Below are 12,702 nucleotides of genomic sequence, written 5' to 3' on the forward strand. Positions count from 1 at the left end.
GCGTTAAGATGCCTGAAACCCTGTCTTACGAAAGCTGTAATTATTTCATGTAGCCTACTATATTCAGCCAAGTTTAGCATGTTTGGCAGTATTTTCTCACAATTTCGTGTTGTGAAATTGTATTATTATAGTTTTCTATAGTATTTAAAACTGAGGAAGAGAGAAAAAGAGAGTAGGAGAAGGAGAGAGAGGGTATATTTTGTCCAAACACTCAGCGGTAAATCAGCAGTCAGTAAACTGGGCCAGTTCTATTGTTGGTGCCTTGCAGCAGAAAACAGAGTCACTCCTCACATTAGTATTCAGGACTGGACTCATTACAATTCAGACAGTTTGCTTGCCTTCTTCATGTCTGCCTGTACACTATAAATGAATTACTAACTATACAAAACCCAGATAGCATGGCTCTAATCAATAAACACTGAGTTTAGAACAATTGTGCATACATGCATAAGATAATCAGTCAAAAAGTTGACTTGAATAACTAGGCAAATACTATAAATTTTTATATCAAAAGTGTCCATTTTAACAGACACTTTCAGGAACCCAATACATGAACCATGGGGTGACAAATATGCAGTGTATTTCTTATTCGGGCCAACAAAGAATGAACAAAAAAAGTACTTAGTGCACCTTTAAATAATTGGTTGATAATAGTCAAACTGCAAACTACATTACATGCAGTTTTTTTTTAAGCTTTTTTTTAGCATGAGTTGTATTTCCTATGTGGGAAAGTGAAGCTTTTAAAAGCTACAGTACATGGCTTTGGAAAACTTCATCATGTAACGCTTTTACTGTAATGGGTCTTGGGAGGGGAAGTTGTAAGTTACCAAAAGGCAATTTTGTGGGCTTCCTCAGAGGTGCTAAATTCTGCATTATACTCCAATTTCTTCATGAAAAAAAAAAAAAAAAACCTTAAGCAAACGTGATTATTTTTCTGTGAAGGGTTGTCTTGTGTCTCAGGCATCAGCATTGACAGCAAACAGAGCCTTAATGTGCATTAATGTGTTTTTTAAATGCAGTTTCAGGCACCGATGTCCTTTTCTTTCTTTTTAACATACAACAAGGTCTGCATGAGTTTACATTTATGTTCTTAGCAGATGCTTTCAGACCAAAGTGACTTAAAATAAAGTGCACAAATCATGTTAATGGTTATTTCCATGACAGATAATTGCCATTCATGTGATTTGTGCACTTCATTGTGCAAGTCGCTGTAGCGTCACAGGCTGGTTAATCTCTGGTCTCGGCTCAAGGCAACACACCATTACCTGCCAACACCTGCTGTCTTTCTCTTCCTGAACTCTATACCCCATGAGAGTTCAGTTCACGCTTACCTACATTCACTCTAATGCATAATGCATTACTCATCTTGCCCTTTAAAAAACACATTTATTAGCCATATACAGTATGCAAGCTGATTTCACTCTCGCAACCAGATAACTGGGTCTCTTGTGCTTAATATCTATCTCTAGTCATTGATACATCATGCATTGATTGTTCTCTTTTTCACTGATATATGTAGAGCTTAATTATTTCTCTTTTAAAAGTTTCCTTTTTATGTTTGGCTTTGAAGTTCCTGTTGTCTAAAGTACTCTCTTTAGTACTCATCAAATCATGAATCGGTTTGAATGAAAATGTTTGTTTAAAATCCTTATTCGTTAATCAGAAACTACTGCAAATGTGACAAGTGTTTCTAACTCATCTAATTTACAATAGGTTTACTATAGTCTGTTATATTAATGGTTATATTAGAATACATTTTAAGGTTGTCAAAGTTAAAAGCTGTATTAAGGTTGTCACTGTTAAAAATTAGACGAGTAATATTGAGAAGTGGAATGTAGATAATTCTGATCCTTCTATTGGTTGATTATTCGTCGATCTATTGGTAATGTCTCAGGGCTTCTGTAGGGGGATTGCATGCGCGCGCTTCTCTTCCTCATTCAATACAGACGAGTGAAGGCGAGAGCTGCGTCATGTGTGTTTCTTAAACCTTCTCCCGTTACTTTTCCCCTTTTTAAGGTACTTACCAATCACAAAGCAATGTAGATAATAACATATGTTAATAATGCATTTCGTTATGGTTTTATATGGGTAAAATAGAGACTTTTGCGTTATTTAAAGAGTTTCGTGCTAACTGCAAAGATGTGTAATTTTATGCTAGCAGTTGGAGACCTCGTGGCTCCGTCGTGACCGAGTCTCGACATATATGAGTGTGTACTGTGTCGTTTGTGTTTAAGCTAGTTACTACTACATACATGTACACATATTTCTGCTGTAAAGTTATTTTGTATTTATCACTACAAGGGTGAATCCATGTGATGCTGAGATACTGAATACTGCTGGATGCTGTTAAAAGTACAATTCATTTTTGTGTTACTTGAGAACTCATTTAAAAAGGAGTATTAAAATGTATTTTGATAACTTTAAAACAATTAACATTTTATATGGTAATTAAGTTAAAAAAGATAATTTAGAGAGCATTAAAAATGGCGTGACTGGTTGATGAGTGCACAAATGTTGAAATGTATGTTTTCTTGTATACATTGTTCAAAAGCATTCAATACAGACGAGTGAAGGCGAGAGCTGCGTCATGTGTGTTTCTTAAACCTTCTCCCGTTACTTTTCCCCTTTTTAAGGGTACAACATTTTGGAGGCACCGCTGGGATGTTTGGCTTGAGGATCACCCCTGAGCTGTAAGTGGAGTCCTTGCGTTGATCATCCCTTCAAACAACCCAGGTATCCGAGAAAAGAGTTCATCAAGGCAGTGGAAGTGGTCTTCAGACAAATCTGGCATCTTGTATCCTGAAGTGAGCAAAACTGACCACTAGGGTGTAGCAAAAAGCCATTAAGTCAGATTAACCTTCATTTAACTGTCTGTGTCCTCTCTGATAAAATGGAGTCTGAATTGGAGAAACTGCAACTGGAGATTAAAGGAGCATTGTACAAACTGACTATTGAACAGCTGATTAAATTATGCAATACACTGCATATTTCAGGACCAGGGAAAGAACATGTAACTGGTAAAACTCGCAGTCAAGTGATTTCACATGTAATAAAGTATCTTGAACGGGAAGAATTGGCCAACTTAGAGGATGAGGGTATGTCAGACCTTCTCAGTGTACACGACATAATAGATAAAATCAATACGGCAACGGACGGAAGTGAATTTGAAATCTCCAGCCAAATTGAGTTACAGGAAAACCTACAGAAAGAGGTAGAGGCGTTAAGGCTTTCGTTGAAAGAAAAAGAGAACGCAATGTATGACCTAATGAAAACAAGCACAAACCCCCCTGCCAGTTCCAGCAAGCCAGAGAAAAATATGGCCTCAGCATCCCTTAATGGCTCCATGTGGCGCAAAGATTTTAAGATATCTGGCCAGATAGGTGAGCCAGGGCAAAAAGATAAGTTAACATTTTCTAGCCTGGCCAAACAAATTGAAACTGGGCTCAGCAAAGACTATCCAGAGTCAGAGATTATTGATGCTGTAATCCGTGCTATCACACCAGGTCTGCAGTTACGAAGTTACCTTGAAGGGAAAGACAAATTAACACTGCCTGCCCTTCGTAGGATCCTCAGGTGTCATTACCAGGAGAGAGGCGCAACAGAGTTATATAAACGACTCACTTCTGAGGTTCAAAATAGTAAAGAGACCCCTCAAAACTTCCTGCTCAGGGCAATGGATCTGAGACAAAAAATCCTGTTTGCTTCTCAGGAAGCTGATTCAAGTCTAAAATATGACCCAGTATTAGTCCAGAGTCTGTTTATGCATACAGTCCTAACTGGCCTCCAGAGTGACAATATTAAAGGTGACCTACAGCCCTACCTCCTCCAGACAGATACCTCAGATGAGCTGCTGTTGGAGAAATTGAACATTTCATGTGCCAATGAAAAAGAGAGGCAGGACAAAAAGAAACATGCTGCCCCATCACGTGTAACTAATGTGAATACTGTACAGTCAAGTGAAGTTCCGATGGAAAAGAAAACCGCCACCTCACAAAGTTCAGCTATACTTCCCCCTGATCTGCTTGCAGAAATCAAAGAAATGCGCTCTGACATGGTGCTATTGAAAGACTTGAAAACTGAGATCTGTCAAATCAGGGAAACCATACAAAGACCCACAACTGCACCGCCACAGTGCCTCTCACCAAGCAGAGAACCAGCAATTGTACCCTCCCCTTACCCAGTGTTTTCACCCTCACAATACTCACCTTATAATGCTGATTCAAATGACATGCCATTTTACCACCAGCAGGCACCAACGGCAGTGCAGGAATATCGACCAGCATTCAGCCCTGGGCGGATGAGAGAGACAGCCCAGTTCCAGCAGAGGTTTGCACCACAGAGGTTTTACCCAGCACGACGCCCTCAGCCAAGGTGTCTCTCCTGTACTCAAGCAGGTGAGGAGTACTGTCAGCACTGCTTTAGATGTGGAAGCAGTGAACACTTCAGAGCAGGTTGTAAAGCACAGAGACCAGTGGAGCCCGCTCGGAGAATCCCTTTAAACTAAGAGAGGTTGCCCCCTTGGGACATGGAGCAACCAGTGATATCGATAAGTCCCATTTTTGTGCAGGCTGTAAAGAAGAGAAAGGATGTAGGGAATTAAAATGTTGTTCAGTTTGTAAAATCACTCTATACTGTTCAAAAGAGTGTCAGGGAAACCATTGGCCCACACACAAAAGACTTTGTAAGCCATATGCATGTTCAGTTATCAAGAGGCAAGCAACTCAGTCACAAGATAAAGTAAAGTTCAAGGAAAAGCTGGGTCCAGAGAAAATACCTACTGTATGTGAGTTAGTGGGAAAGAAGTGTGTCATCTGGTGTTTCCTGCACAAACAGAAAACCCAGGCACTTTGGGATACAGGTTCCCAAGTTTGTGCTATTGATGAGGTATGGAAAAACAGCCATTTACCTGATGTTCCTCTCAGAGACGTATCAGAGCTAGTTGACCCTCTTGACCCTTTGCAAATCGAAGCAGCCAATGGAACAGAAATGCCGTATGTTGGATGGCTCGAAGTGTCCTTTAAACTAACTGCTGGTGACGATGAGCTGAGAATACCCATGTTAGTGTTAAAAGGCAAACAACAACAATGTCCTATTATTGGCTTCAATATCATCGAGCGTCTTGTCCTAGATAATCTACGAGGTCAAACGAAGCATGTGGATAAAGACAACCTTGTGATGGCAGTAAGGATGGCTTTTCCTCATCTCAGGAAAAACAAAGCCAAAATATTTATTAATGCTGTGAGTGTAGGACAGACATGTGACTATAATGTGAAGACAGCCAATGAGAGAGTCAGTGTGCCTAAACGTACCTCCATCCAAATTGAGTGTCGAGTACAGGCCCCAGTTTTCAGAGAGGATAAGACTTTTATCTTTGAACCTGATGATAACCCACGTTGGCCTGAAGGACTAGAGTTTTGTGACACGCTTGTGTCAGTAAAGGCAGGGATGACCCCAAAAATTATTGTCACTGTGCAAAACCCTACAAGTCATGACATTATTCTGTCAGGAAGGACTGTTATTGGAACTGTACAGTCAGCCGGGTCAGTGTATCCTGCAAACATATTTAAAACAGACAACCTACCAACCGCATCCATTCACCATGTCCAGGCTCAAAATTCTATTGGAAGTACCCCTACCGAAGAACAATGGGAACCTCCTGTTGATTTGACTCACCTTAATGAACACCAGAGGCAGACAGTCAGTCAGATGTTAAGAGAAGAGTCAGAGTCATTCTCCAGGTCTGATAATGACATAGGCTGTGCAGAGAATCTTCAATTGGATATTTCACTAAAAGACAGTGAGCCAGTGTCAAGAACTTACCTCTCTGTTCCAAAACCTTTATATAGAGAGATGAAAGACTATTTACAGGACTTGATAGCACAAGGGTGGGTTGAAAAGTCGACCTCTTCCTACTCCTCTCCAGTTGTTTGTGTCAGAAAAAAAGATGGTACTATGCGCTTATGCATTGACTACAGGGAGCTCAACAAGAAAACCCATCCAGACCGCCATCCCATCCCCAGAGTGCAGGACATTATGGACACCCTTGGAGGAAACACCCTCTTTTCACTGCTGGATCAGGGTAAGGCGTACCACCAGGGATTCATGGCAAAGGGAAGTAGACATTTAACAGCTTTTGTTACCCCATGGGGCCTATATGAGTGGGTTCGGATCCCGTTTGGACTCATGAATGCACCTGCAGCATTCCAACGTTGCATGGAACAGTGCTTAGAAGGCTTAAGGGATGAAATCTGTGTGCCATATCTCGATGATGTTCTTGTGTTTAGCAGAACGTTTGAGGATCATGTCAGTGACGTCAGAAAGGTGTTGCAACGGCTGAGGGAGCATGGGATTAAACTGAAACCCAGAAAATGTGACCTGTTTAAGACAGAAGTGCGGTACCTTGGGAGAATTGTGTCTGCTGAGGGAAACAGAATGGACCCTGCTGATACTGCTGCGGTAAGAGCCCTAAAAGATAAGCAACCAGGTACTGTTGGCGAGTTGAGAGCAATTTTAGGACTGTTGAGTTATTACCGGCAGTATATCAAGGATTTTTCACGTATTGCCAGCCCTTTGTATGACCTGCTCAAAGCACCTGTTGAGATTGAGACCCTGAAAACTAAAAAGAGAAAGTGGCAAACAAAACGAAACAGTAGAGGAGTTCCATCCAACACAGCAATTGAGTGGTCTGATGTGCATCAAACCATATTGGAACGGTTGATAGAATGTCTTATTCAGCCCCCTGTTCTAGGTTTCCCAGAATATTCCCAGCCATTCATCCTCCATACTGACGCTTCCAATCAGGGGCTAGGGGCGGTATTGTATCAAAGACAGAATGGAAAGCTACGTGTGATTGCTTATGGGTCCCGTACTTTGACTGCGGCAGAAAAGAATTATCATTTGCACTCAGGCAAGTTAGAGTTTCTAGCCCTAAAGTGGGCGATCACAGAGAAATTTCGCGACTACTTATACTATGCACCATTCTTCACTGTCTACAGTGACAATAATCCACTCACCTATGTGCTGTCCACTGCTAGACTGAATGCAACAGGCTGCCGCTGGGTAGCAGAGCTGGCCGACTTCCATTTCACAATAAAATACCGCCCTGGTAAAGAAAATATTGATGCAGATAGTTTGTCCAGAATGCCTTTGGAGGAGGAGACGTTTATGAAAGAGTGTTCAGAGGAAATGTCGTATGATGTGATTGGAGCAGCGACACAAGCAGTGGAAAGTCAGGATGAGTCAAGCGTATCTTGGTCCATGGGTATCTCAGCTGAATGTGAAATGCTAACTACAGACACATTACTCCGTCCACTAACATCAGGACAAGTTAAAAATGACCAGAGGAATGACCCCACTGTGGGACCCGTGGTTCAGTTCAAATTGACAGGAGATAAACCATCAGGTCACAAACTAAGACAGCTCAGCCCACAGATTACAAGCCTTCTTAGAGAGTGGGACAAACTGGACATGAATGAAAACGGGGTATTGTACAGGAAAACAACAAGTAGAAAACAACTGGTTCTTCCAGAAAAATATAAAAGTACTGTGTTAAAGGAATTTCACGATGAAATGGGCCACCAAGGTGTAGACAGGACTACATCACTGATCCGAGACCGGTTTTACTGGCCCTATATGCAAAAAGACATAGAAGACTATGTCACAAGGAAGTGTGCATGTCTCAAACACAAGAAGCCAAGCCGTGAGACCAGAGCCCCGATGACGAGCATTGTCACCACTCAACCATTCGAACTTGTCTCAGTAGATTTCTTGCATCTTGACAAGTGTAAAGGTGGCTATGAATATATTCTTGTAATCATTGACCACTTTACACGTTTTGCCCAGGCATACGCCACAACTTCAAAATCAGGAAAAACAGCAGCAGACAAAATATTTAATGACTATACACTTAGATTTGGCTTCCCCACAAGAATACACCACGATCAAGGTGGTGAATTTGAAAACCAACTGTTCACACAACTGAAAAAGTACTGTGGAGTTGCTGGGTCAAGAACTACTCCCTACCACCCCCAAGGGAATGGACAGGTAGAGCGGTTTAACCGAACACTACTTCAAATGTTAAAGACCCTCACAGAGAGACAAAAAAATAACTGGAAAGACTCCCTAAACAAACTGACCTTTGCATACAATTGTACTCGCAGTGAAGTGACAGGATTTTCCCCCTTTTACTTACTGTACGGACGCTCCCCACGGTTGCCAGTTGACATGTTATTCAACTTGACCTCAGAACAAGGAAACTGTAATCACCATCACTACATGGAAAAGTGGAAGGAGGGCATGGAAGAAGCCTATGAGATCACAAGAGAGAATGCTCACAAAGCTACGATTAGAAGTAAGAAACATTATGACAGTAAAACTAAAAGCTCAGTATTACAGCCTGGAGATCGTGTTTTAATCAGGAACATGACACCTCGTGGGGGTACAGGAAAACTGAGGAACCATTGGGAGGATATTATCCACACAGTTGTGCGCCAAGTGAATCCAGATATTCCCGTTTATGAACTCAGACCTGAAAAAGGAAAAGGGAGATCAAGGGTTTTACATCGTAACCTTCTCCTCCCATGTGACCACCTGCCCCTTGAAACGACAGTGCAGCCAAGAGCAAGGAAAAGGAATGTGGAGCAAATAGAGGAAGCAGAGCAGTCAGACGAAGAGGATGATGGAGAGGAGTATTATCCAGTGTCACTTCGGCAGCAATCTGAGCTTTGCTCACCTGAGACAATGAACCCTGTGTGTAGTACACCTCCGGAGCTCGAATACACACAGGCTAAGGAAAACATGCCACCTGAGCCAGATAGAGAACAAGTAACGACAAACCAAATGGAAACCTCACTGGAGAGAGAGGACAGTTTTGTTGAGGATATGTCTTTAGAGGAAGCTGTCCCCTTGCTTGTTTCAAGTGGTGAGATGCTTCAGCGGCCCAGACGACAGCACAGACGGCCGAGAGTTTTCACGTATGATAAGCTTGGATCCCCAACCTGCCAAAACATTAGGACATTACAAAAACCAAATTGGAGGGTTCCGTGGACATACATTGCACAGCCACATCACTTACAATACTTATGTTACTAAGCGCATGAAAGATAGAAACTGAACTGAGTAAATGCATACACATTACACTCAAAATGGACTGTTCAGCACAGAATACACATTCAAATGGCCTTTTGAACATAAGGTGGACTGTGGTTACACCCTACACTCACATTCATATGACACTGTTGCAGTGAATCACACCACACTCGTGGACCTTTGTAAAAGGGGAGTGTAATTTACTTAAACATGTTGCACAAACAGAACTGTTAACACGGCAGTCATGTGCCTAAGTGGACACGAAATAGAGACCAAAACAGGGAACAAAGACATTAAAAGATATTGGGTACTTACCTGTGCTTGAAGGAATGTATGAAAAGAGTTCCAGTCTGTAATATTGCACTATATAAGATACGATGTAGCAGAAGTGTTAATCTGAAATAACCGTGCATTGTGTGTTGATTAATAGAGTATGGTTTAAACTTTATTTTTTTATTTTTTGCACTAAAGGTCAAAGGTTACATTCGGATGTTGGGGACAACATCAATTTTGAGGGGGAGTATGTGACAAGTGTTTCTAACTCATCTAATTTACAATAGGTTTACTATAGTCTGTTATATTAATGGTTATATTAGAATACATTTTAAGGTTGTCAAAGTTAAAAGCTGTATTAAGGTTGTCACTGTTAAAAATTAGACGAGTAATATTGAGAAGTGGAATGTAGATAATTCTGATCCTTCTATTGGTTGATTATTCGTCGATCTATTGGTAATGTCTCAGGGCTTCTGTAGGGGGATTGCATGCGCGCGCTTCTCTTCCTCATTCAATACAGACGAGTGAAGGCGAGAGCTGCGTCATGTGTGTTTCTTAAACCTTCTCCCGTTACTTTTCCCCTTTTTAAGGTACTTACCAATCACAAAGCAATGTAGATAATAACATATGTTAATAATGCATTTCGTTATGGTTTTATATGGGTAAAATAGAGACTTTTGCGTTATTTAAAGAGTTTCGTGCTAACTGCAAAGATGTGTAATTTTATGCTAGCAGTTGGAGACCTCGTGGCTCCGTCGTGACCGAGTCTCGACATATATGAGTGTGTACTGTGTCGTTTGTGTTTAAGCTAGTTACTACTACATACATGTACACATATTTCTGCTGTAAAGTTATTTTGTATTTATCACTACAAGGGTGAATCCATGTGATGCTGAGATACTGAATACTGCTGGATGCTGTTAAAAGTACAATTCATTTTTGTGTTACTTGAGAACTCATTTAAAAAGGAGTATTAAAATGTATTTTGATAACTTTAAAACAATTAACATTTTATATGGTAATTAAGTTAAAAAAGATAATTTAGAGAGCATTAAAAATGGCGTGACTGGTTGATGAGTGCACAAATGTTGAAATGTATGTTTTCTTGTATACATTGTTCAAAAGCATTCAATACAGACGAGTGAAGGCGAGAGCTGCGTCATGTGTGTTTCTTAAACCTTCTCCCGTTACTTTTCCCCTTTTTAAGGGTACAACACAAAGTAAGAATCATAAGAATCATAAGAAGTGTTGGGTGTCTGACAACAATATGGGTTTAAACTGACATGAGAGTGAATAGACGTTGACAGATTATTCATTTTTCGATGATCTTAACCTTCCAGACTCTTTTGTTTTCCGTCAATGTTGATATCTTATCCTGTATAGCTCTTCCAGAAAGCTCCCCCACAATATGCTCTGCTGTCAGGTGTGTGTGTGTGTGTGTGTGTGTGTGTGTGTGTGTGTGTGTGTGTGTGTGTGTGTGTGTACATCGTACAAAGAGCAGTAGTATGCCTGAAAGCTCTGTCTGTGGTCTACAGGATGATTCAGCTTTCCATGTGGATCCTCTGCCAGACACATTAGCTTCAATCTGCTGGGAATCTCATCACATGCTTCTTGGCTTTATGATGGCATGCTGCTCATCAGAACCAGCGCTGCTCCGCTGCTGGTTGTAAAAACCTTCATCAAAAAGGTTTGGGTCTAGAAACATCCCACATACCTCTGTAGCCGCTCTGTCGAGGAGTGTGTCATGTTGTCAGCGACATTTCAAAGGGTGCAAAACCCTGGATATGCAGAAATGATTGATGGGAAGATCTGATTGATCCTTGGTGCTGAGTGTAATGCGCAGCCACCAAAGCTGTCAATCATTTTTTCATCCAACAATTTGAAGTGTACTTGGCTATGAGAGAATTATGAAACATTGACAGTTGTCGCCGTTAACGCCCTATGAAATTATCCCGTCATCAACAGTAAACAACTCTACATTAACTAAAAAAGTGAGTTAATGCAAGAAACATTCTTTTGCTTTTTCTTGTGTTTACGAAAAGGAGGAGCATGGTCAAAACCTTTATATGTTTTACCGTAATAATAAGGTTTAATGGTTTAAGATTTATTGCACTAATATATTATTTAATGAGGCACCATTCGATCTTAGATGCTTGTATCACATGCATCTCCATCAATCAGCCATTTATTTATGAGACAAGCATACAAAAATTGTTTGGCCATAACCTGACTTGGTTCTATGATAGAGTTTAGATTTTTTTAGATGCAGATGTTTGCACTCAAAAGTGGAGGCGGATTAATGCAAGATAGATAAACATGACCAAATGATTAGAAATATAGAAGTACAGAATTTGCTTCTTTACAGAGCATTTAGTCTGTCACAGCCTTGCAAAAACATGAAATGCCAATGCATATGCAATACATATTTATGTTTTATATTATTTATATTATATTCATATTTATGTTTTCCCCCCAAAAAATGTGGTCTTTATCCAAAGCCACTTATATTGCATTCAGTTCCTCAAATTTCTGATACTAAATGCCTAAATAAATACAAAAGTAAAATATATCAATCTCTAGTTCCAAAAGACCTGGAGGTGTCAAAAATCCCCTGGATGACACAAAATGACACAATTTGCATCATCTGGCTAACATTTGCAGAGATATAAACAGGGATTTCTGGGTGAAGGTAAAACAGAGATACACTACACATATACCAGCATTTTAACAATACAAATCTGCAAACTTAAAATGTACTAAAAGTCACAAAACTCCCATTTTTATTTCATAGGCTTTTTAAACTGTTATGATCTTTCCTGCAAACAACAACCTAGCAACCATCCTAGCCTATAAATAAAATCTAGATGAGTTAATTATTCTATAATGTCTTGTAGCCACCCTCTCTCGGTCCCAGACTTGAAGGTCAACACCAGCGAGCATGCTGACCCACTTTTCTATGAGGCACATGGAGTGCCCGGCCAGTGACTGGAAGGCATTCTGCAGCGCACCATCTGTGCACATGGAGAGGTCAAATGTCAGCATGCCTGCTGAACCACACCTGGGAAAATTCTTAAAATGCGATGGATTCGAGATAATCACTTAAAGCATACGATAGGAGACCTTCGTGGTGCATAGACCGAAGATACTCTCATCAACGTAAACTAGCTTTATTTTCCGTTTTTATACATATTCCTGTATAAACATCCTGTTCGAGTTGGAAATGTGTCATAAAATGGGTTGTGAATGCCAGACATTTGACTTTAAAACATGCTCTACTTGGATATTTGACTGATATGTGAGGGAAAAAATGTGTGAGGAAATGTAGGAAAGGTTTATTTGAGC

Source organism: Carassius gibelio, chromosome B18, assembly GCF_023724105.1.
Source record: "Carassius gibelio isolate Cgi1373 ecotype wild population from Czech Republic chromosome B18, carGib1.2-hapl.c, whole genome shotgun sequence".
NCBI classification, from domain to species: Eukaryota; Metazoa; Chordata; class Actinopteri; order Cypriniformes; family Cyprinidae; genus Carassius; species Carassius gibelio.